General features: G+C 43.7%; 1 protein-coding gene and 1 long non-coding RNA gene across 3 annotated transcripts in view; one reads left to right on the top strand and one right to left on the bottom strand.

Moving 5' to 3' along the window:
• The window catches only part of LOC126263428 (uncharacterized), a 623,908-nt gene that overhangs the window by 92,952 nt on the left and 508,686 nt on the right, over positions 1-22,270 (top strand). The gene's annotated exons all lie outside the window — the stretch shown is intronic.
• Positions 17,184-22,270, bottom strand: part of LOC126263452 (uncharacterized) — a 139,998-nt gene continuing 134,911 nt past the window's right edge. For both annotated transcript variants that reach the window (XR_007546873.1, XR_007546874.1), the window contains 2 exons: positions 17,801-17,960; positions 17,184-17,675 (listed from right to left, as the gene is read on the bottom strand). This is a non-coding gene — a long non-coding RNA (uncharacterized LOC126263452). The remainder of the gene's footprint in view (positions 17,676-17,800; positions 17,961-22,270) is intronic.

Genomic DNA, 22,270 nt, shown 5'->3' with positions numbered 1-22,270 from the left:
CATTCCTGAATATAAACGTGACACTGATTACTGGTCGCACTTAAGCGCGTAACCTGCCTCTAAACAACGCCACGTGCTCAACCCATTGCAGTAGCCTGTATACCACCGTTAATGTCAGGAGACTTACATGTTGCAGAAGGAAAAAGGAATACGCTTTAATTTCCCAGTAAGGTACTTACCGTAATTGATTCAATATACATGCTTACCTTTTTTCGTATTCTCAATGAATTTGGTAATAATGTGTCTTCTCTAATAATGATGAAACTACAAACTCAGTGCTTACCATAACGGTATATATTCAAATATGTTAAATAATCGCAAAGTTATTACCACATTTATCAAGAGATATATATTCTTATTACCAGAAGGAAGTGACGCACTGCTTAAAGATAATAGACTTACCTTCAGCATCCGCGATTTTAAGTTTCCCTTTGTTTTCGCGGGTCGCCGATGGTGACTGCTGGTCGGTCATAAAAAATGATTACGTCCGATTATTTGTTTAGTTTTGTCCGATTTTTGTATAAGAAATTCCTCGTCGTCGGAAAAAAGTTAGTATTGTAATTACTCTATCAACACCTCCTCGTGACATTGCAAAATGGAATGCGCATGAACAATTGGAGTCTAGGATCTAGGCATCTAACCATCTTCCGGATGAGAATGTCGTGATTACTGCGTCACTTTTATCGTCGAATCAAACAGTCACGCTGTAGGGTATACGGTTCACGAAAGAGAGCGAATTCAGATATGCAACAGCTTACCATTCACCTCCGTAATCCGTACGCTAAGTTCCTGGATAAAATGCATAGTGCGTGTTTGGTTCGAAGTTCATCGACTGTACCTACCGCCATTATGTTTAGCAATGTACGAATACAAAGTCTGGCACTAATACCATTTAACCCATTGGCTTATACACCTGGTTGCAACCGGTGGCATATTTCAAAGCTTCTAGCTGTGAGTCGGACCGAGCAGCTATAGCTTCTTAGTGTTTCTTCTTCTCTCTTAATACATGGCATGACATGTTAGGCACCACTGGAAAACTGAGAAATCTATGTATTTAGTGGTGTATGACACACTCGATTTTTTCGATATTTGCGAGTTATACGCAATAGTTTTCAGGTTTTTTTTAAGGTTTATCGCCCCCCCCCCCCCGCATCCTCTATGAATCCCATCAAGAAAACAGCCTCCAGAAAAAGGCAAGGAGAAAGAAAAGTGAGACAGGGTATGAGTGAGGAAAATGTCTAGTGGCGTTGTGCATGCCTGAATTTTTTCGAGATTACCGTACCAACAAAAACTTCTAAAGCAGTATCATCTCCACCCCTTATCATTTTCAAGGAAGGCGAGCGGTAGGGCCGCGCGGTCTGCGACACCTTGTCATGGTCCGCGCGCCTCCCCCCGTCGTAGGTTCGACGCCTCCTCGGGCATGGGTGTGTGTGTGTTGTCCTTAGCATAAGACTAGCAATAATTAGCATAACAAAGCAAGACAAAGCAAAGATGACGTTCTTTACAGGAAATGCTAAATATGTCCACCATCATTCCTCAACAATAGCTGTAGTCGAGGAATAATGTTGTGAACAGCACTGTAAAGCATATCCGGTGTTATGGTGAGGCATTGGTGTCGGATGTTGTCTTTCAGCATCCCTAGAGATGTCGGTCGATCACGATACACTTGCGACTTCAGGTAATCCCAAAGCCAATAATCACACGGACTGAGGTCTGGGGACCTGGGAGGCGAAGCATGACGAAAGTGGCGGCTGAGCACACGATCATCACCAAACGACGCGCGCAAGAGATCTTTCACGCGTCTAGCAATATGGGGTGCTTTTTTTTTTGTTCTAATAAAACCCCATGCCATTCCAAGTTTTCAAATTTATACTGACTTTTTGATCACCCGGTACTTTTGAGAAAAGAGTGTAAGAAAAAAAAAGCAGATTTTTGTAAATTTCAATAGTAAATATAGGGTCGACTATTGGGAAAAATTTTAGTAAGTCAATGGATTCAGCTTGAAAAAGCAGAACACGATTCGCTTCCAACAGTTCGTGCTGTTTGAAACACGTATGGCGGACTGGAACACGGACCGAGACTTGTTGTCTATTCATGTGGTTCACCTAAATATGGAAACACATTTACTTTTATTCCAAAGATAAAATGAAAGTTAAGATTAAGCTATTTGCAACAACGATACTCTTACGACGACACGCCAACGCTCAAGTGCGAAATGTTTTAAGTACATCATAACAATTAAGAAACGTGCCACATCTCTAATTTCCGGAGATACTCAAAAGTCTCATCATGTCACACTTGCCCGTTGTTTCCCTGAAATGAAAGTAACGTCCTGGCAGACACGTCTCCGCGCTGGCTGCCGCAAGACGCTGTTTGCGAAACTTCTCGGCCGCGGTGAGCGCTGATGGGCAATCTCGACAAGCAATCGCCCTCAGTAATTTTCTTGCTGCGAAACGCGCCGAAGCCTGGAAGTAACGCCCGTCTGCAACTGTCTTCATGGCATCACCTCGCGGAGGGTTACCAGAGCGAAGTGAATCAACCTCACTTGTTGCTTGCCTCAGAAGCGGAACTTCTGCAACTCCACAGGCGCGAGGGAAATGTGCAGCTGGCGTGAGAGGAGTGCGGCTCTACAGAGTTCCACAGCAGTTCTTTAATCCATTTTATGGTTAATAGTTGCTCACATAGCACGCTGCTCAGGCACAAAGAAAGAATGTCGTACAAATTCAAACAAATAATAGTTAAAACAAAGCGCCATGAACATAGAGGCTATATATATTTAGACAAAGTACAAACCCAGTTTTTAGGATTTCGAACTTCAGTCGGTAAAAAAGGAACCTTTATAGGATCACTCTGTTGTCCGTCTGTCTGTGTCTATCTGTCCGACTGTTAAGGCCCCTTTTTCTCAAGAACAGGTAGTCGAAATATGTGTTACATACTGAAGTCTATGGTCCTTTGGCGGTGTAAATAAGTTTAAAAAAATGTTCAAATGTGTGTGAAATCTATGGGGCTTAACTGCTAAGGTCATTAATCCCTAAGCTTACACACTACTTAACCTAAATTATCCTAACGGCAGACACACACACCCATGCCCGAGGGAGGACTCGAACCTCCGCCGGGATCAGTCGCACAGTCCATGACTACAGCGCCCAAGACCGCTCGGTTAATCCCGCGCAGCTAAATAAGTTAAAGTTTTAAGTGAATGCACTCAAAAGATACAGCCATTTATATCCCATATTTCGATACTTGCAAACTCATTCGTCAAAACTATAGGGTACTTCCAACACCTCAAAATTTGTTTATTTTATTTATTTAATTTTTAATTCTTTTAGCAGATGCAGGTACTTCCCGTTGACCTAGAGTCATTAAATTTGACACGAAGCAAGGTTTCATAGCACAGCTAAAGGAAAAAATCGGAAAACTGTAAATTTAATTTATAATTACATCTCATAAAACAATGTTTTCACTATAGCCGACAAATTCGTCTTGTGAGAAACAACAACTGTATTAATGCCTAAGAAAATTCTCATTTGTTGCTTAGTATTGAACAGTCCTAACAAATGACCACACCATCCACCGCCGTAAAATCTAAACGTACTTCCTTTCGCCAACACATGTAACTGCGCTACCTCCTCTCCCGTACCGATTGTGGCAAAGTGGTTTAGGGTCAAATCCTCGTCTGGTGATCGTTTCCTTCGGTTTACTTACTCGTCGACGAAAACTGAGATTGTTAATTTGAAAAGCGCACAACCTATTTTCTTCTAAATAATAATACTTGCATAATAATGTTAAACCATAATTTCCTTCAGAATGAATTTCTTTCTCTGCAACGAAGCGTGTACGTATATGAAACTTCGTGGCAAATTAAAACTGTGTGCCGGACCGAGAGTCGAAATTCGCAGGGGTTTCGCAGGAGAACTTCTGTGAAGTTTCGAAGGTCCTGGCGGAGGTAAAGCTGTGAGGAGAAGTCGAGTGTTTTGCTTGGGCAGCTCAATTACTAGAGGATTTGCCCGCGAAAGGCAAAAGTACCGAGTTCGAGTCTCGGTCCGGCACACAGTTTTAATCGACCAGAAAGTCTCCCAATTTTCTTTTTCCGTCAGTACACGGCACGGACTGACAGATGTTTCCCGAACTCTCTCCCTTACCGTTTTTAATTTTTTGTTGCAGCTATCATTCCTTGCACGGAGACAGAGGTATTGTCAGGAGTGTCCCAGGGAAGTGTGTTAGGACCGCTCTAGTTCTGTATATGCATAAATGATCTGACGGACAGGCTGAGCTGCAGTCTGCTGAGGACGCTATAGTGTACGAGAAAGTGCCGTAGTTAGGTGGCTGTAGCAGGATACAGGGTGACTTTGGTTTCCATTCGATTTGACGAATGGCAGCTTGCTCTAAACGTGGGAAAATGTAAATCAGTGTATAAGAGTACGACAGACAATTTTGTAATATTCGAAGATACTAGTGTTAGTGGTGTTCTCCTTGACAAAGACATGTCGGTTAAATTTATCGGTGTATCATTGAAAGCGATATGAAATGGAACGAGCTTGTAAGGGAAATGGTTAGCTTCTGGTTATTAGGAGGATACTAGGAAAGTGCAGCTCACTTGGTAGCACAGGGTTCGGGTGAGGTGGGGTTTGGGCTGGGAGTTGTGCAAGTGTGGCTTAGTTTACAACAGCATTTTTTTAACAACATGTACATTATCACACAAACACCATGGCATGAACAGAACTGATTGGCAGGCAACATAAAAACAAAAGTACTTTGCCCGTCTATAGTTCTCATGTACAAACTGGCATCGCACAATAATAACTGATACAGTAAGATGCTTTATCCTAAGCGAATATAATATATAGAACTCTAATCCGACTCAGCCCTGTCAGACACAAACGGACACGAACAAAGAAAAACAGAACACAGATTAGAGCATTCACCATTTCAGCCCATAGCACATAATAATCGGGCAATCATACTAACACACTATAATAAATGAATGAATTACACAGGAACTACGTCCACTATCAAGAGTTTCCACCAGCTACTCGATACTGCTGCAGGCAACAGGATTACTCCAGGTTATCTTGTCTAAGAAAGACAACCATCAACATAAAATTTAGAGAAAAAAATGTGTGAAATCTTGTGGGACTTAATTGCTAAGTCATCAGTCCCTAAGATTACACACTACTTAACCCAAATCATCCTAACGACAAACACATACACCCATGCCCGAGGGAGGACTCGAACCTCCGCCGGGACCAGCCGCACAGTTCATAACTGCAGCGCCTGAGACCGCTGGGCTAATCCCGCGCGGCAAAATTTAGAGAACTTATAGCTATGTACAGTAATTGAGTGCACCTTCGGCGTGATCATAAAACACGATACAGGACTCTATCATACACAATCGACCATGCCCTCACAGTGAAAAATGAAACGCAGTACAGAACACTCAATGTTGCGCCCTCACAGCCACTCCTACAGTGTCAAACTTGTAATGAATTCGCCGTATCCAAACTCACACATACACATACACATACACACACACACACACACACACACATACACATAAAAGAGCGCGGGTGCGTGCTACTGGCTGTTATCACTGTGCTCAGTACCTTCCATATAATAACATTAGTCTGGTACTTGTCAGTAGCCCAACATGCGCTGTGAACGACCAAAAGAAAATCCTAGTGCTCTGTGCACTACACGGTCTCCACTGTTACCCGTCTCTGACTGTGGCAGCCATCTTCTCTGGCCCGTGCAAAATACGAGTATACTGTCCGCGCCCTCCAGGCGGGCGATGTCCGTGGCAGCTTTGGCACACCGTGCATTGGCCGTTGTGACTGTGTGGGTAGCCTCGTTCCGTGCTACACCACATTGCAGACTGGAACTTCGTTTTCCGTTGTTGGCTACCAACCAACTCCATGCTCCAACTCCTGCCCGCTGCGAGAATTTCAGGCGGCCATACCGAAAACAAATCTGGACTGCGCCCCATACCACGCCCGGTGCCCTCGATGACTCGTTCGCCACTCGCCTCACAGCTTCCGGTAGTGGCTGCAGTTGTCGTCGTCGTATCTCCCATTCCCGCAGACCAAGGCACCCACACTTGTCCGCCAATATACAGGGTGTAAATTATAAGTTGGCAAACCAGAATAACACGGAAAATAAGCTTCAAACGAAAAAATGTGTAGAATCCAAAATCGATTATTTGCGAGGGGGACATCTGCTGGTGCTAAAATCAGCCCCCTGGGGGTGGGGTGGGAGGCAACTTTAAAATTTCAAATGGGAACACTATTTTTATTGCAGAATCATATTCTACATAAAAAACTACGTACATTTTGTCCTAAACATTTGTTGTGATTCTTGGTAGTTGGCGTTGTAATTCAAGAAAATCCATGTTCAATTTTTGCGTGGAAAATGGTTACGAATAAATGAACAATACTTATTTACTTCGTAAATTTTGATACGCTAAAACTAAAACTCTCCCTCTCGCCCCCCATAGGGTGGGGTTTGAGAGAGAGGAATTAGTTTTACAAATGTTGACCCAGATATTAATTTTTTCCACAGATTCGGAAGACCTTAATCCACAGAGGCCATACCACCTTGAATGCCGATAATATACAAACGGCACTGTCTTCCTGAACACTGGATATTCGTCTCAATAGTACAGAGAGGTCTACAGAAAAACGACAGAGTAAGCAATTGGATGAGGCCTTCAAAATGACTGCTTATCTACTATATTTTGGAAATGTTTTGGCGAAAACAGGCAGAAAATTAAGGAGACATAAAATTAAAGCAATCTTTTTCCCTCCATCTAATATCCCAGCGTTGTTTAGGTCTTTTAAAAACCACTTAGAGTTGTGCCAAGCAGGTGTTTGTAGCATTCCTTGCGAATGCGACAAATCTTACATAGGCCGACGGCAAACGATGCGTATAGTGGAGGATCGCTTTATAGAACTTTGGCAGCATACTAGATTCATCGAATTGAATAAGTCCGCTATCGCCGAACACTGTATTTTCAATGGTCATTTGATGGAGTACAATGAAACAAAACTTTTGGCCAATACGTCAAACTTTTGGAGCTCCACAATCAACAAACCAGTGGAAATATGACTGTCTCCCTTATTAATCGAGACGGCGGTTTCCAGTAAAATTCTTTGTGGAATCCTGTCTTAGAAAACTTCGTGCTCTGTGTAGCCGGACCGGCGTCGTTAAGCGATTTTACCACACGGGTACGCCCAAGCGGCGCATGCTATCGTCAACTGGATACGCCTCGCACGTGTCGACGGGGTATTTAAGATGAAATTTAGCATCTCATATATTTGTTTTATCGTATCTGAAGACGTTCAGATTTTGACGGAAACTAGTAAACATTCTAAAAAAATGCTACAGTATATTGCAATAAAAATATTAGAATAAATTTTTCTTATTCTTTCAGTTTTCTGCGGTATGGAGGATTACCATAAACATTCAGAATGAGTTGAACGTTACTAATTCCGACTTTTTGTAAGAAGGACGGTCTCCTCATAACCATACTTTCGCAGCAGACAGCTCTCCAAACAAAACCAAGTAGCACATCCTTACTGAAATAATACAAGAGTGGCGCTGTAGTAGATGAACAGTCGATTGACACAAGAAAGCCGATTGCGTCTCTTGTCCCAATCGGCTACTCGTAGTAGGTGAGTGTACTGCTGTGCCCTCTGGCGCTTTATTCCTGTACTGAATCTGGTGTGTCACGAGTGGTCGTTTTCGTTTATATGTCGGTGCCAAAACTGAGTGTATTGTGAGAGCTTCCTCTGTGCAGTTTGGCATCCGAATGGTGAAAAATGAGGCTATAAGGGGCCATACCTTTTATGACAAAATGGAAACATTGTAACAGTAAGTTGCAATGTTACAGTAGTAACAGAGTTTATTAATGACTATAGGAGAATTCATAACGGATGTTTTTGACAAAGGTCGTAGGGGAAAATCTACACTCTCCTGAGAACTGAAGGAATAAGGAAGGTATCGTCCAAATATTTTAAAAATCTATAGTTAATTTATTCGATAAAATATATACTTACAAATACATCAAATGATATTTAGCGACTTTTTGGTTTATGCATTGCATCTTATTTTTTATGCATGCTGAAAAAGATCAAAAATTGTTTTACTCGTTAAATAGATTTGACATTTTCACTGCTGAAACAATTTGCGATGTTATTTATGCGCAGCATAGACTTTTTCATCGTTTAGGTATTGTGAAACATATATACCTTTCCGCTTTCAGGTATTTAGTCATTCATGTGGGAGTACACGGGCAGGAAAAATATCAAGCCCACGTGCAACCTTCGCCATGTATCACGAAAACAAACAAACTACAAAATTATAGATTGAGAAGGCACAAAGGTGCGAAATCCATTGCGATAACAGGAGTGAGCTCAGCGAGTGTAGTTTTATATGCATAGCCTGAGCATACTCAATATTTGAGAGCCCCACACTGGGCACAGACAACTGATCATTGACGTCACTGAACCCCTCGTGACGTGGTTGGTGGCTGATTTACACGTAAGCACGTAACGGACAATCACCACGAGTGCGGTAGTTGATCTTGTAAAACAGGCTCAAAGAGGATTTAGTCTCAACACACTGTTCAGAATTTCCTGGCGCCGTATCTGCATGTGATATATCGTGTTGTGTGCCTCTTGTTTTCTCGCTACCCTTTTTCTTCTTTTTAACAAATTTGCGACAGTAGTTGCGAGGCCGTCCGCAGACGGCAGTGACTACTGGGCGGGGGACGAGAAGTGCTGCGAGGCCGTTCCGCTTTTAGCCGTGCGTGCCTGAGTCGGGCAGGTAGCACACCACACGTGGACGAGCTCCACCCCGGCGACACAGAAAAGCTGTGTGGAAGTGGAAGCGGTCGCCGTTGCTCAAACGTCCCGCTGTTGTTGGGCAAGGCGAGTGGGCCGGCGTCGGCTGCGCGTGAATCAGCGCCTGGCCGTGGCGACTCGGGTGTGGGGGCGCGGGCAGCAGCGGGAAAGTGTTGCATCCCGCCGTTGCGCAACCGTGATCTACATCTGCGGCTTAATTGGCGTTCGCGGATGTGCGCGCCGCGCCGCGCCGCTCTGCCAGCTACCGGCGCGAGCCGACGCACACACACTCTCTCTCTCCGCCTAGCGGCGTGGGAAACGCTGCCTCTCTCCGGCGATGCTACTCTTTCAGATTCGGACAGTGAGCGGCAGCCTTGGAGCGTCCGCCAGCGTACGGCCGGCAATTTGCATTAACCACCTGTAGCACTCGCAGTTCTCCTTTCGATCCGAGTAAAATGGTGCAAGGGTACCATGCGAAACTACCGGGAAGTTAGTAAGGAACAGTCATACACAACTGGCCATTAAAATTGCTACACCAAGAAGAAATGCAGGTGATAAACGGGTATTCATTGGACAAATATATTATACTAGAACTGACATGTGATTACATTTTCACGCAATTCGGGTGCATCGATCCTCAGAAATCAGTACTCACAACAACCACCTCTGGCTGTAATAACGGCCTTGATACGCCTGGGCATTGAGTCAAATAGAGCTTGGATGGCGTGTACAGGTACAGCTGCCCATGCAGCTTCAACACGATACCACAGTTCATCAAGAGTAGTGACTGGCGCACTGTGACGAGCCAGTTGCTCGGTCACCATTGACCAAACGTTTTCAGTTGGTGAGAGATCTGGAGAATGTGATGGCCAGGGCAGCAGGCGAACATTTTCTGTATCCAGATAGGCCCGTACAGGATCTGCAACATGCGGTCGTGCATTATTTTGCTGAAATGTACGGTTTCGTAGGGATCGAATGAATAGAGCCACGGGTCGTAACACATCTGAAATGTAACCGCCACTGTTCAAAGTGCCGTCAATGCGAACAAGAGGTGATCGAGACGTGTAACCAATGGCACCCCATACCATCACACCGGGTGATACGCCAGTATGGCGATGACGAATACACGCTTCCAATGTGCGTTCACCACGATGTCGCCAAACACGGATGCGACCATCATGATGCTGTAAACAGAACCTGCATTCATCTGAAAAAATGACGTTTTGCCATTCGTGCAACCAGGTTCGTAGTTGAGTACACCATCGCAGGCGCTCTTGTCTGTGATGCAGCGTCTAGGGTAAGCGCGGCCATGGTCTCCGAGCTGATAGTCCATGCTGCTGCAAACGTCGTCGAACTGTTGGTGCAGATGGTTGTTGTCTTGCAAACGTCCCCATCTGTTGACTCAGGGATCGAGACGTGGCTGCACGATCCGTTACAGCCATGCAGATAAGATGTCATCTCGACTTCTAGTACTACGAGGCCGTAGGGATCCAGCACGGTGTTCCGTATTACCCTCCTAAATCCACCGATTCCATATTCTGCTAACAGTCATTGGATCTCGACCAACGTGAGCAGCAATGTCGCGATAAGATAATCCGCAGTCGCGATAGGCTACAATCCGACCTTTATCAAAGTCGGAAACGTGGTGGTATGCATTTCTCCTCCTTACACGAGGTATCACAACAACGTTTCACCAGGCAACGCCGGGCAGCTGCTGTTTGTGTATGAGAAATCGGTTGGAAACTTTCCTCATGTCAGCACGTTGTAGGTGTCGTCACCGGCGCCAACATTGTCTGAATGCTCTGGAAAGCTAATCATTTGCATATCACAGCATCTTCTTCCTGTCGGTTAAATTTCGCGTCTGTAGCACGTCATCTTCGTGTTGTAGCAATTTTAATGGCCAGTAGTGTACACTGTTTTGTTGAGCCTAGTAGTCCAGCGGCATAGTAAGCTGTGCAAGTGCAGCCGACTGGAGTGACCGTGCGGTTCTAGGCGCTACAGTCTGGAACCGAGCGACCGCTACGGTTGCAGATTCGAATCCTGCCTCGGGCGTGGATGTGTGTGATGTCCTTAGGTTAGTTAGGTTTAAGTAGTTCTAAGTTCTAGGCGACTGATGACCTCAGAAGTTAAATCGCATAGTACTCAGAGCCATTTTTTTGTGGAAGCGCATGCCCTTTTCGTAGTGAAAAGACTTAAAAGACGCATTAAGTGGCCGATTACCTGCTTGTCGACGTTGGCGGGAAGAAAATCTAACGTCTCCGGATACTGAGAAGATTTTCAGTTCTATCTGTACTGAAGCACATGGCGAGAGACTGAAGAAAGCTCTCAGTGAACTTAAAGGGAAGAACAGTGGAAGTCTGATAGCGCCACGTTGTGAGAAGTTGGCGTCTGTGCCAATTGGTGGTGTCACTGCTCCTGCTGCTGGACCTACAGCCGGAGGTGATGCTGCACACAGCGGCTGCTGTAAAAGAGGAGAAGGAAAAATCTGGGAAGAAAGAAGAGTCTGAATCAGATGGTAATGACATTGGCTTTGGGTTCTTTGACTAAGTTTCGAAACTGTTCAACACAAAAAGAAAAGAAACATGAGAAGAACAAAATCTTTGACTAGATTTGTGACTTTCACTGTATCATACCTGACGGTATTATAATTACTATTTGAAGTTGAAGTGACAGTGTACATTTTACATAAAAAGTGGTAAAGTGCGTGTGTGGAAACAGAGAGATCATGGGATCGAACCCCTGTCGGACCATGGAAATTTTCAGCATGCCTTTTATGTAGTCTTCTCCTCTCAACTACGTGAGATGTTGCCAGGAACGACACGTGGTTCTGATTCCACGCTAAACTGCGGGTCTCCTTCCCCCGAATGGATGAATGAGATAGATTAGAGACACGCAAGTCGCGTAAATGGTGTCCAGTTGAAAGATTTACACCCGGTCATTGAGCCATACGCAATTACTGTTATTATTATAATTATTATTATTTCTCTTTTCTGTCTCAGACGTTATGTCTGACGTTATCATTATTATTATTACTACTATTACTATTTTCTGTCTTGAAATTTTTCGATAGATCATAAGAGTGCGCCCAGCCGGAACTCGAATCCGGGAACTCTATTAAATTATGCAATAGTGTCTCTATGGGGTTTGGAAGGAAAGACGTAGGCGTTGAAAGACTGAATCTTTAAAAGCCCTGTCTTCTGGACATCTCAACCACTAAGAACGTTGCCCACGACTTGCCAAAATGGGGATCTCAATTGAGGTACACACTTTTAGTTTGCCAGGAGCTTCCATCGGAGAATGTTTTGCAAAACAACAATTATGGACAAGGTATGGTATGAAGATATCAAACGAGCGATGAAAATTGTTTCGATATTGGTACAGTAGATAGTAAGGAAACAGCTAGAATGATACGGCCATATGGGGTGTATGGATGGGAACAGAGAGTGTCCGCGTGGAGACCTCCAGGGAGGTGGAAAAGAGGCAGAGCTATGAAGAACTGGAAGAAGATACTGCAGAGGCCGTGATGGAAAGAGGGTTGACAACATTCACTTGCATACTTCGAGACTGGGTTGCAATAGACGACCAACGATGTTGTAAAACCATCGCTGCAGTTGTATTTGTTCTGTACTGTACTCTTTGTTGCTGAGTGATAGGTTCTTGGCTCGCTGCTAGCCCGGGTAAGGACCAGATGACCATTCCAAAAGTATGTAAAGTTGATAAAAGGAAACTTTTTACATCATTTGACATGATTTTCACCGCTAAAAACTCAAGTTCAGTAATCCAATATAAACGGTAACCCCTTCCCCCTCCCTGCCTTCACCGCCCCTCCCCCCGCCGCCCCCGCACCTATCTGAATGAGTCGTTGCTCGGGTCGTAGGAAGTAAATAGGGTACTGTATTCAGTAGGAACAAGCATAATATAATATGATAGTGTTCAAACTAACACTTTGGTTGATGACAGATTTCCTACTTTCCTCCTCCTTTTTTTTTTTTAACCTGCGTACTATTTACGCAAATGGCCGAATACGTCGACTTTCCTTACATTTTACGGCGGGCTGTCCAAGTGACGGAAATCCGCAACCTGAAAGTATTACTCATGATAATAAAGCCAGTGTGCATAGTGTCTCGAAAGTAATAACATACCCTAGATGCAGTAGGCCTACAGTTTGCCAAGATTGGACATGCTGCAAAGACACACAATGAAAAATAAAAAAAAAACAGCAAATATTACTTCTAATTGTTAATAATAACTTTTGTTTTATTTTCAGTTACTTCATAAGTTACCATTTCGGCAATTTTAGTTCTCTAATTTGCTTGGGTACTGTCAGATTAGCTTCTAGTTGTTATGTAGTATCTCGACACTGTAAACGAACATGGTTGTTGCACGTAAAGTCTGCTGCTAGGTCTGTGTTTTCTTTGGTGTGGCTTGAAATGAAGGTGAGCAACGCTGAGAAAGGGCACGTGTAAAGAAAGACACTTACGACTTCACTACGACACCGAAATCATTAGAGACAGAGTATAACGACGTTTATGACAAGGTCAGGGAAGTACATCATCCGCGTCCTTTTCAGAGGAATTGTCAGTGTCTTCTGCTTAACCGACTGAGGGAAAACAAGGAAAACTTAAATGTGGGTAGCCGGGCGGGAATTTGCACTTCGGTCTCTCTAATGCGAGCCGAAGCCCTGAACCACTGAGCCGCCTTTCTCGGTGCAGTCTTTTGGACTTCACGAATGTTTGTTGCACCACGTAGGAGGTGGAGACACAGATTGTTCCACTTTCCACTTCACCGCCATTCCGAGGCAGCGATAGCGGCTCGGTAGCCAGCGTAATTGCAGACCGGCCATGCAGGCGGCACACTGATTATCTCATTAAAATGAAATAAGATGCCACCGCAGACTATTAGCGTTATTACAAGGCGCGTTTACAAATCGTGTTCCTGACGTCGGCAACAAATTAGTCACAAAACACTGTTGCACAGTACACATTTTGTTCGCTTCAGCGTGGCATCAGGTGCAGGCAGACAAGTCCTTTTTACCTTCAGTGACATGATGTTTTCCATACACCTATCACTGCAGATAGGGGGATATGGCGAAAGCAAGTGCTCACTTCTTTTTTGAAACGTAAGTAGGATGCGTGTCTGGACCCATCGTCAGATACAATAATTTTGTGTTCAGTCAAAATAAGCATTAGGACGGTTAGTGGTACAGTGGAACTACGAATCCAACCTAGGCTGACCTTAACTGTTTCTTGTAGGGAAATGGAAATAGTGGCACAGCATGATGTGCGTCTCAGTACAAAACACTATTTCTGTAGCTGATAACGCAAACGACCAAAATACCTGTTTTAGAGCTTTAAGAGACGCTCCACTTGCCCCTCTCAGTTGCAGAACGTCCAGAGAATTACAATTAGAGCGTTGTTCTGCACTTCGGATTATTTAATCGGAGTATCGTGAATTATTGAAACGCTTGGAGTACCGGTACGTCTTTCCTCCCCTCTCTCCTTGCCTCGTACAACAGTAGTCGATTTATTTACAGGCTTTATATCCACTTCGTAAGACGTATGCGGAAGTAACGTTTACTTATTCGTTCGAAGTGATAAAGTTTTATAGGTTGTTATTGTTGGTGTTGTGGTGGATCAGAGATGGTATCTGGCCGGCCGGAGTGGCCGTGCGGTTCTAGGCGCTACAGTCTGGAACCGAGCGACCGCTCCGGTCGCAAGTTCGAATCCTGCCTCGGGCATGGATGTGTGTGATATCCTTAGGTTAGTTAAGTTTAATTAGTTCTAAGTTCTAGGCGACTGATGACCTCAGAAGTTAAGTCGCATAGTGCTCAGAGCCATTTGAACCATTTTTTGATGGTATATGTCAGGTTTTGTTTCGCAATATTCCTCGTTTTTCTATCAATTTTTAATTCCTCTAATACCCTAAATAAAGTTTATGAAGCATTTGAGTCGTATGCGTTTTTGAAGTTTAAAAATATTATTGCTGTGTTCTAGCTACTTAACGCTCTATCTCTCAGAACTCATGACCTGCTTCAGGTAATCACACTGTTCTTCAACTCTTTTCAACAACTCTGAAGAGTACCTTTTAAGCAACTGAAAGTAAGGGGATCCCTTTAAAGTTGTTCGGTTGCCTTGCTTATGGACTGGATATATACACTGACCAGCAGAAGGGACAGGATAATAGGACATATGTTAAGACATCAGGGAATAACTTCCTGATACTAGAAGGAGCCGTAGAGGGTAAAATAAATAAATAAAACGCAATACGCGCACATCCCCAGTCTTTCGGTGTCTTTCTCTTTTCCAGATTCTTCTATAAGGCAGTGTATTCTAGCTGCAGCGACTTCCTCTCCAATTTTCCAAATTTTTGTCATAATATCATTTTTATCTGGTTTTTTGTTATTCCCGAGCTCCTAAATTTTCGGTGTGATTTCACCGAGGATTGATGGTTTGGAATTTAAATTATTGTAGATCTGTTTCTGAGCATCCAGTCTTTCCCGAGAATCTTCACATTTCAGCAGCACTTTCAAATATTCTGCCAAGAGCTGACAATTTCCTTTGTCGATTATAAATACGCTTTCACCCGTTCGCCTAGAGCACAGACTTGGTGGTTGATATCCCTATAGCTCCTCTTTGAAAGTCCTGTAAAACTCCTAGGTGTTGAACTCTTCTTTCACATTTTCGACCCTACTTTTCTCTTCTCTTATGCTCCTGGCTGTTTCTTTCATTCTTGAAGTCTCCCTTTTCCTCTCAGTCTCATTGGAGTTCCACCTCTTCCAGAATTTTAATTTTCCTTCAAGTGCTTCGTCACACTTTTCATTCCACCACCTGTACTTCCGTTTTCACGGAGGGCCGACCAAAGAATCGGATGATTTGGTTAAAGCTTCTTTGATTTCTTCCCAGCTCTTTATTTCCGTATTAGTGAGGGTTTCGAGATAATTATATCTTTTTCAGTGTTTCTGTCGTGGTTCTAGAGGTTTTCTGGTCGGCTGCAATCTTAGTTTGATCTCAGAATCGATTCTCGCACTCTTTCTTACTTTAACGTTTAGTATTTCTTTTCGATTTTGGGCTTTTATTGCGACATGGTCAATTTGGAGCTTCCTTAACATTGTGTTGGGAGAAACTCAAGTTTTCTTGTTCCGTGGGAGGACTTTGAAGTATGTGGACATTGCTGCAGATTGAATCCTCTATAGAAGACCATATGTTTTTTCCCCTTTTTATTGGCACTAATACGCATAATTTATTTTTCCTAACCAGTTGGGCACTGAAGTCAACGAGCAAGATTATAACATGATGATAAGGAATTTTGGATGCTACATCTTCGAGAGTTTCCCAAAATTTGTGAGCGGTTTAATACATCATTGATCAGCTATCATTCAACAGTGTATTGTGGACAGTCTATATTTACACTTGCGGTTACAGTTACGAGATATACTTCACGTAAGTCTTACTAGAGAGAAGAACTCCCACATTAGAACTGAGTCACCAAGTTGAAAATCAAGGCACTGACTACAAATAAACTTTTCCTCAACTTTTGATGAATTTCCATTGCCAATAATTGGTGTTACCTATTAACTCTGAATTCCTTCTCCGCTTCAGGCATGTACTCTCTCTCACTAATAACATCGTCGTTGACGGAACATTAGATCCTAATCTTCTTTCCATACTTCCCTCTGCAAACCACTACACAGTGACGGCACAGCAGTAAGTATTGATTGTCTATTAAACCGAGTAAACACATTTAAGAGACAGCCGTGATACTCCTCGTAGTTATGTGGCCGTTTTCTTGCTACAATGAACATCGTACTTCATGCAACTAGATATATAAATACGCTGAAGAGCCAAAGAAATTGACACAGCTGCCTAATATCGTGCCGGGCCCCAGCGAGCACGCAGAAGTGCTGCAACGTGACGTGGCGTACACTCGACTAATGTCTGAAGTAGTGCTGGAGGTGATGATGATGTTTGGTTTGTGGGGCGTTCAACTGCGCGGTTATAAGCTTCCGCACAAACCCCAAGTGTTACACAGTCCAATTTTTTCACAGTCCAATCGAGCCACTGTCACGAATGATGATGATGAAATGATGAGTCCCTGGGCAGAGAAAATCTCCAACCCGGGACACTTTTCATCGCAAAGCTAAAACTGCAGGGTAATTCCAGAAAAAAAGGTAATGGATAAGGCTCTCAAAGTATATTGATGCATGTTACACACCTATATCGTAGCTAAACTACTAAAAATGCAATCTGATGTCTACTATGCAACTTTCACCAAATGTTTAACAACTGTTTTTTTCCACAGTTCAATACGCAGTTAAACTTTTGTATGTATTTTCAAATATTACACTGATGCTATTCACAGTGTCCACTTTTAACTGTAAGATCAGTAATTTTCACTTTCTTCACTTACACATCATCAACCTTAAATCACGCAACCTTCCAACGTAACTTAGATCTTGGGCTACGGTACAGGTCAGTTTGTCATCACAGCCACCATTTCAAGGCGGGAGGGGTGGACGGCTGCATCTATGTCACACACTAGCATGTCTTTATCACTAAATACACAGCTGAAAATTTTGGGATATGGGATGGCTTATATAAGGTGCGAATGGAATTTTCATTGTTCACTCACAGTGTAGTTCACATGTATTTATCGTCCCTTTCAAATCACGTAATAACTTCAATGACACACAGTACCAATACTCATTTTGCACACTTATGTTATCAATTATGGTCCTGTTAAGCTGCAAGGTTTTCAAGAGACATCTTGAATCTTCACGATTATCTCTTCTAGATGTGGGCGGGTACACAGAGCAGCCAGTAATCGAAATGGGAACTGCGTCTGGAAAATCACTAGTATTATTAAACTCTTATACTGCTACTAATTACTAGCAAAACACTTCACATTATACAACTGCTAATATTTCTGGTAATGAAAGCAATTCAGTGGGAGAGGAGGTTACATACTTTGCACAAACGATGTCATTACGTTCATTCACAAACTTGGGAACTATCCTTACTTCCGGCGAAGACGGTGTAAGGACGCTGTGGCAATTTCTCCACTTCTTCTGTCAATGATATTTTGAATTATCGCTGTATCGAGTGACAGAAAATGTGGCTCAAATACCTGTGAACGTAACAACGTGATTAGAATCCGTATTGTAAACATGAACTCTTATGTGTGGTAATTTGCGTTATGATTCTCATCATCAAAAATCAAGATTTTCACATTTGTTCCATTAATACAAAATTAAAACAAAAAGGAAGAACATAACTAAAACACACTTGCTACTGACTGTTTTTGATATGAAATTTTGCCTGTGGGCAGGCGTACCTTTCGTATATCCTGTAACAGCTGAGGAAGAATCATTGTAAATATTAATAACACTGTTTCACGTCAATTTTTGTCAGTTAGGTAACTGAAACGTTAACCTTAGATCCTGACAATTAATCTCCTACACACGCGAGAATATATTTCTTGATTGTATTTACACAGGTCACTTCTTATTTGCAACTAATGACAGTGTAATCTCTACCAGTGGCAAACCTCAGTAATCGCATAAAGCGCAGAGGTAAGAAATCGCTTAAATCGCAGAAATAACATGGAGTGCTGAAAGATATAAGTTGTGAATTCGTTAACTGCGATTCATAACTGCGACAAATCACAGTTAAGAATCGCAGCTACCGAAAAGTAGCATCCACAGAAGTCACTGATATCGGCAAGTCGCAGTTTAGGCCATATCTATCTATGAGGGATGCTACGGAATATTACGAAGAAAAGAGGAACGCCACTGCATCTGATCGAAGTTAACTGAAATATATGTACAGGAACACAGATAAATGTAAAGCTAAAAATCTCGATATATTGCCCAAGGAGATATTAATGAAAGACTCAGACAAGGGTGTTGTATATCCAACACTTTTTTATTTATTTTTAGACGACGTTGAGAGGGAATGGAAGCCGGATTATAAAATCCGATGTAGATGATAACTTCAAATGAAGAAATGTTATCAAAATTTTATGTTTGACGACGCCCAGATTCTACTTGTAGAAAATGTAAATAGTAGAGATCTCTATATGAACTGTATAAAATAGCAAAGCAACATAATTTAAGCATGTAAACAAATAAAATCAAGTCCATGGCTTTGTAGGACTCACAACCTTTAATATGTAAACTATGTTGGAAAACAAATGAGATGAGATGAGGGGTGTCAAGGAATTACTGGCGAGCCTTGCCGCGGCACAGATGCACAGCGCCCATGCCACATCGCACGCCGTCTGAGCGCGAGCAAGGGAAAACGGGAAACTGCGAACGCGCCGTATTGCAGTCGCACTGCATGCGATTTGGTTTTATATTTCATATTTCCCATCAACATAGATCAAAAACAGAAAAAATCAGTGTTGTTTAATTATTTTTGGTGCGCTAAAGGCAAAGTATAACTTTTGTCTAGCACAAACTGTCGGCTTACGGACAGACGCTGACAATTTCACAGATTTTCGCACTGAGGTCACCCCGTAGCCATGACTTATTTAGTTTCGTAACAGATAAAAGGTCTTTCACACACATATGTCAATGGAAATATTGTAGCACTTTTGCAACATCATGGAAACATGGAAACTCTATCCGAGGAAAGCGATGTAGGTGTCCTGGACAGTTTTAACGTTAAAGGAATGTGTCTTTAAAAAGGGGAATTACCTTGCAGATCAGCCGTCACATGCGTACATGCACAGGGCCGCATTCGACAGAAACGGAAAAGCTACACTAAAACACCCGAAAACAGATGGAAGATTAGTAGTGTCTTCAAACCGTTCAGGAAACTATCCTTGTAATTCTTTCAAAGCCACAATGAACTCTTCAAACCTCGCGTTTTCTTTAGCGCCAGTGAGTTTAAGGGACTGTGTGTGTCAGAATGAGTCCCTTTTGCAAGGTGATTTTCTTTTTAAATGCATCTCCATCAAATCAGGAAGCAGTTGTTTCTCACCTTGCAACGTCGTACTGTGGGCAGTGTGCAGGCAAGTTCACTTAAAATGCGATGTCTGCAATCTATTGTGTGCAATCTAATTTACTGTTCCGCACTCCTTTTTCCTTTATAAATTCAACAAAAGCGAATTCTAATTCGAAATATCGTTCCAGGCATGTCCCTTGACTTAACCAATCTACTTTGCAGTGATATTTTAAGTCTCTATACCCTTCGTTGAGTTCCATCTAAAACTGTTTGCAACTGACAGTAAAATTATGCGTGTTACTGCAGAAATTTTACTATTCGCACTATCAATGTCATCATATGCTCCATGCCTGCAGATTTAGCAAAAGGTGCTTCTTGATGTGCAGAACAATGACTCCCGTCTGTCGACGGTTGTAATTTTGTGCTCTTTGTTCGTCAACTAAATCTTCAAATTATTTGTGCGTGATACTGTAATGTCGCTTCATAGCAAATTTGTAGTACCCGTCGCTTATGCGACTGCATTATATATATTGAAAATTACCATCCCTCCCTTCTGTTATCGCCCGCATCTCGTGGTCGTGCGGTAGCGTTCTCGCTTCCCACGCCCGGGTTCCCGGGTTCGATTCCCGGCGGCGTCAGGGATTTTCTCTGCCTCGTGATGGCTGGGTGTTGTGTGCTGTCCTTAGGTTAGTTAGGTTTAAGTAGTTCTAAGTTCTAGGGGACTGATGACCATAGATGTTAAGTCCCATAGTCCTCAGAGCCATTTGAACCAACCTTCTGTTATCCCCATTCAGTTTTAAAGGCTTATGATGACAAATCTCTAGCTGCCTCTTTCTGTGCAGTCACTGGTCCCGTGAACGTCCTTCATATCACGAAAAACAGCGAAGGGTAAACAGCGCGGACACCACGTTTCTGCCAAAATGAAGAGAGATGTGTCGACTGAAAAACGTCGCACCGCAATGCTAAGTGAAACGTCGCGCTGTACCGCAAAGCGGAGGCAGACCGAGCCGCGGCATTTCACAAGAACGTGTGGGTCACATTTGTCCTTTGCTTGGCTATCGGAAGATCTGTGCACGATGGGTACTACGGATGCTGACTCCTGAAATGAAAGCGCGCTGACTTGAAATTTGTCAGGAACTCTTCTCGCGTTACGAGAATGAAGGTGACGCCTTCCTCCATTCATTTGTGACAGAAGACGAAACGTGGGTACACCATTACGACCCGGAGACGAAACGTCTGTCTATGTAATATCGACACAAAGACTCAACCCAGAAAAAGAAATGTAGCTAGAAAAATCGTGGCCACAGTGTCCAGGAACGCAGATGGTGTTATCCATGTTGATTTGCTTGATCGTGGAACAATAATAAATTCAGAGCGTTACATCACAACGCTGCGAACTGAAACGACGGCTAGCAAGGGTTCGAAAGGGACTGTGATTGTTGTGTTCGGATGAGGGCTGAGTTGACATCCCTTCGCTCACAGCTGCAAGCGGCGCTGACTTCGGTCGCGCAGCTTGAGGCTGTTGCCAATGGGCACCACTGTGGGGAGCCGGACTTGGGTATCACGGGGATGTCAACCTCGTCCCGTCTGTCCCCAGATCGGTCTGCCGCTGTGGTTGCCCCGGTTGCTGCCTGCAGTGGGACTGAGCCCTCGCCTGTGGTTGATTGGGAGGTCGTTCCAAGGCGTGGCAGGCAGCGAAAGACGTCCCCGGAGGCTGATCAGAAAGCCTCTCCGGTGCGTCTGACAAACAGGTTTCAGGCACTGTCTCTGGCTGAGCCAGATGCAGCTGCCTGCCCTGTTTCAGAGGATGATTCTCAGTCTTCAAGGTCCGGGCAATCACAGAGGGTGGGCTTATTGGTAGTTGGGAGCTCCAATGTTAGGCGCGTAATGGGGCCCCTTAGGGATATGGCGGCTAAGGAGGGGAAGAAATCCAGTGTGCACTCCGTGTGCATTTCGGGTGGAGTCATTCCTGATGTGGAAAGGGTCCTTCCGGATGCCATGAAGAGCACAGGGTGCAGCCAGCTGCAGGTGGTGGCACATGTCGGCACTAATGACGTGTGTCGCTTTGGATCTGAGGAAATTCTCTCTGGATTCCAGCGGCTATCTGATTTGGTGAAGGCTGCCGGTCTTGCTTACGAGATGAAGGCAGAGCTCACCATCTGCAGCATCGTCGACAGAACCGACTACGGACCTTTGGTGCAGAGCCGGGTGGAGGGTCTGAATCAGAGGCTCAGACGGTTTTGCGACCGTGTTGGCTGCAGATTCCTTGACTTGCGCCATAGGGTGGTGGGGTTTCGGTTCCACTGAATAGGTCAGGAGTTCACTACACTCAGCTGACGGCTACACGGGTAGCGGAGGCTGTGTGGCGTGGACCGGGCGGTTTTTTAGGTTAGAAGGCCTCGGGAAAGTACGGGGTGGGCTGCAATCTCAAAGGGTGCATGGCAAATACAGGACGTGCTTGGATCAAGGAACAGTCGGAATTGTAGTTGT

The sequence above is a fragment of the Schistocerca nitens genome, chromosome 1 (assembly GCF_023898315.1).
Source record: "Schistocerca nitens isolate TAMUIC-IGC-003100 chromosome 1, iqSchNite1.1, whole genome shotgun sequence".
NCBI lineage: Eukaryota > Metazoa > Arthropoda > Insecta > Orthoptera > Acrididae > Schistocerca > Schistocerca nitens.
This window is presented reverse-complemented; position numbering and strand designations above follow the sequence as displayed.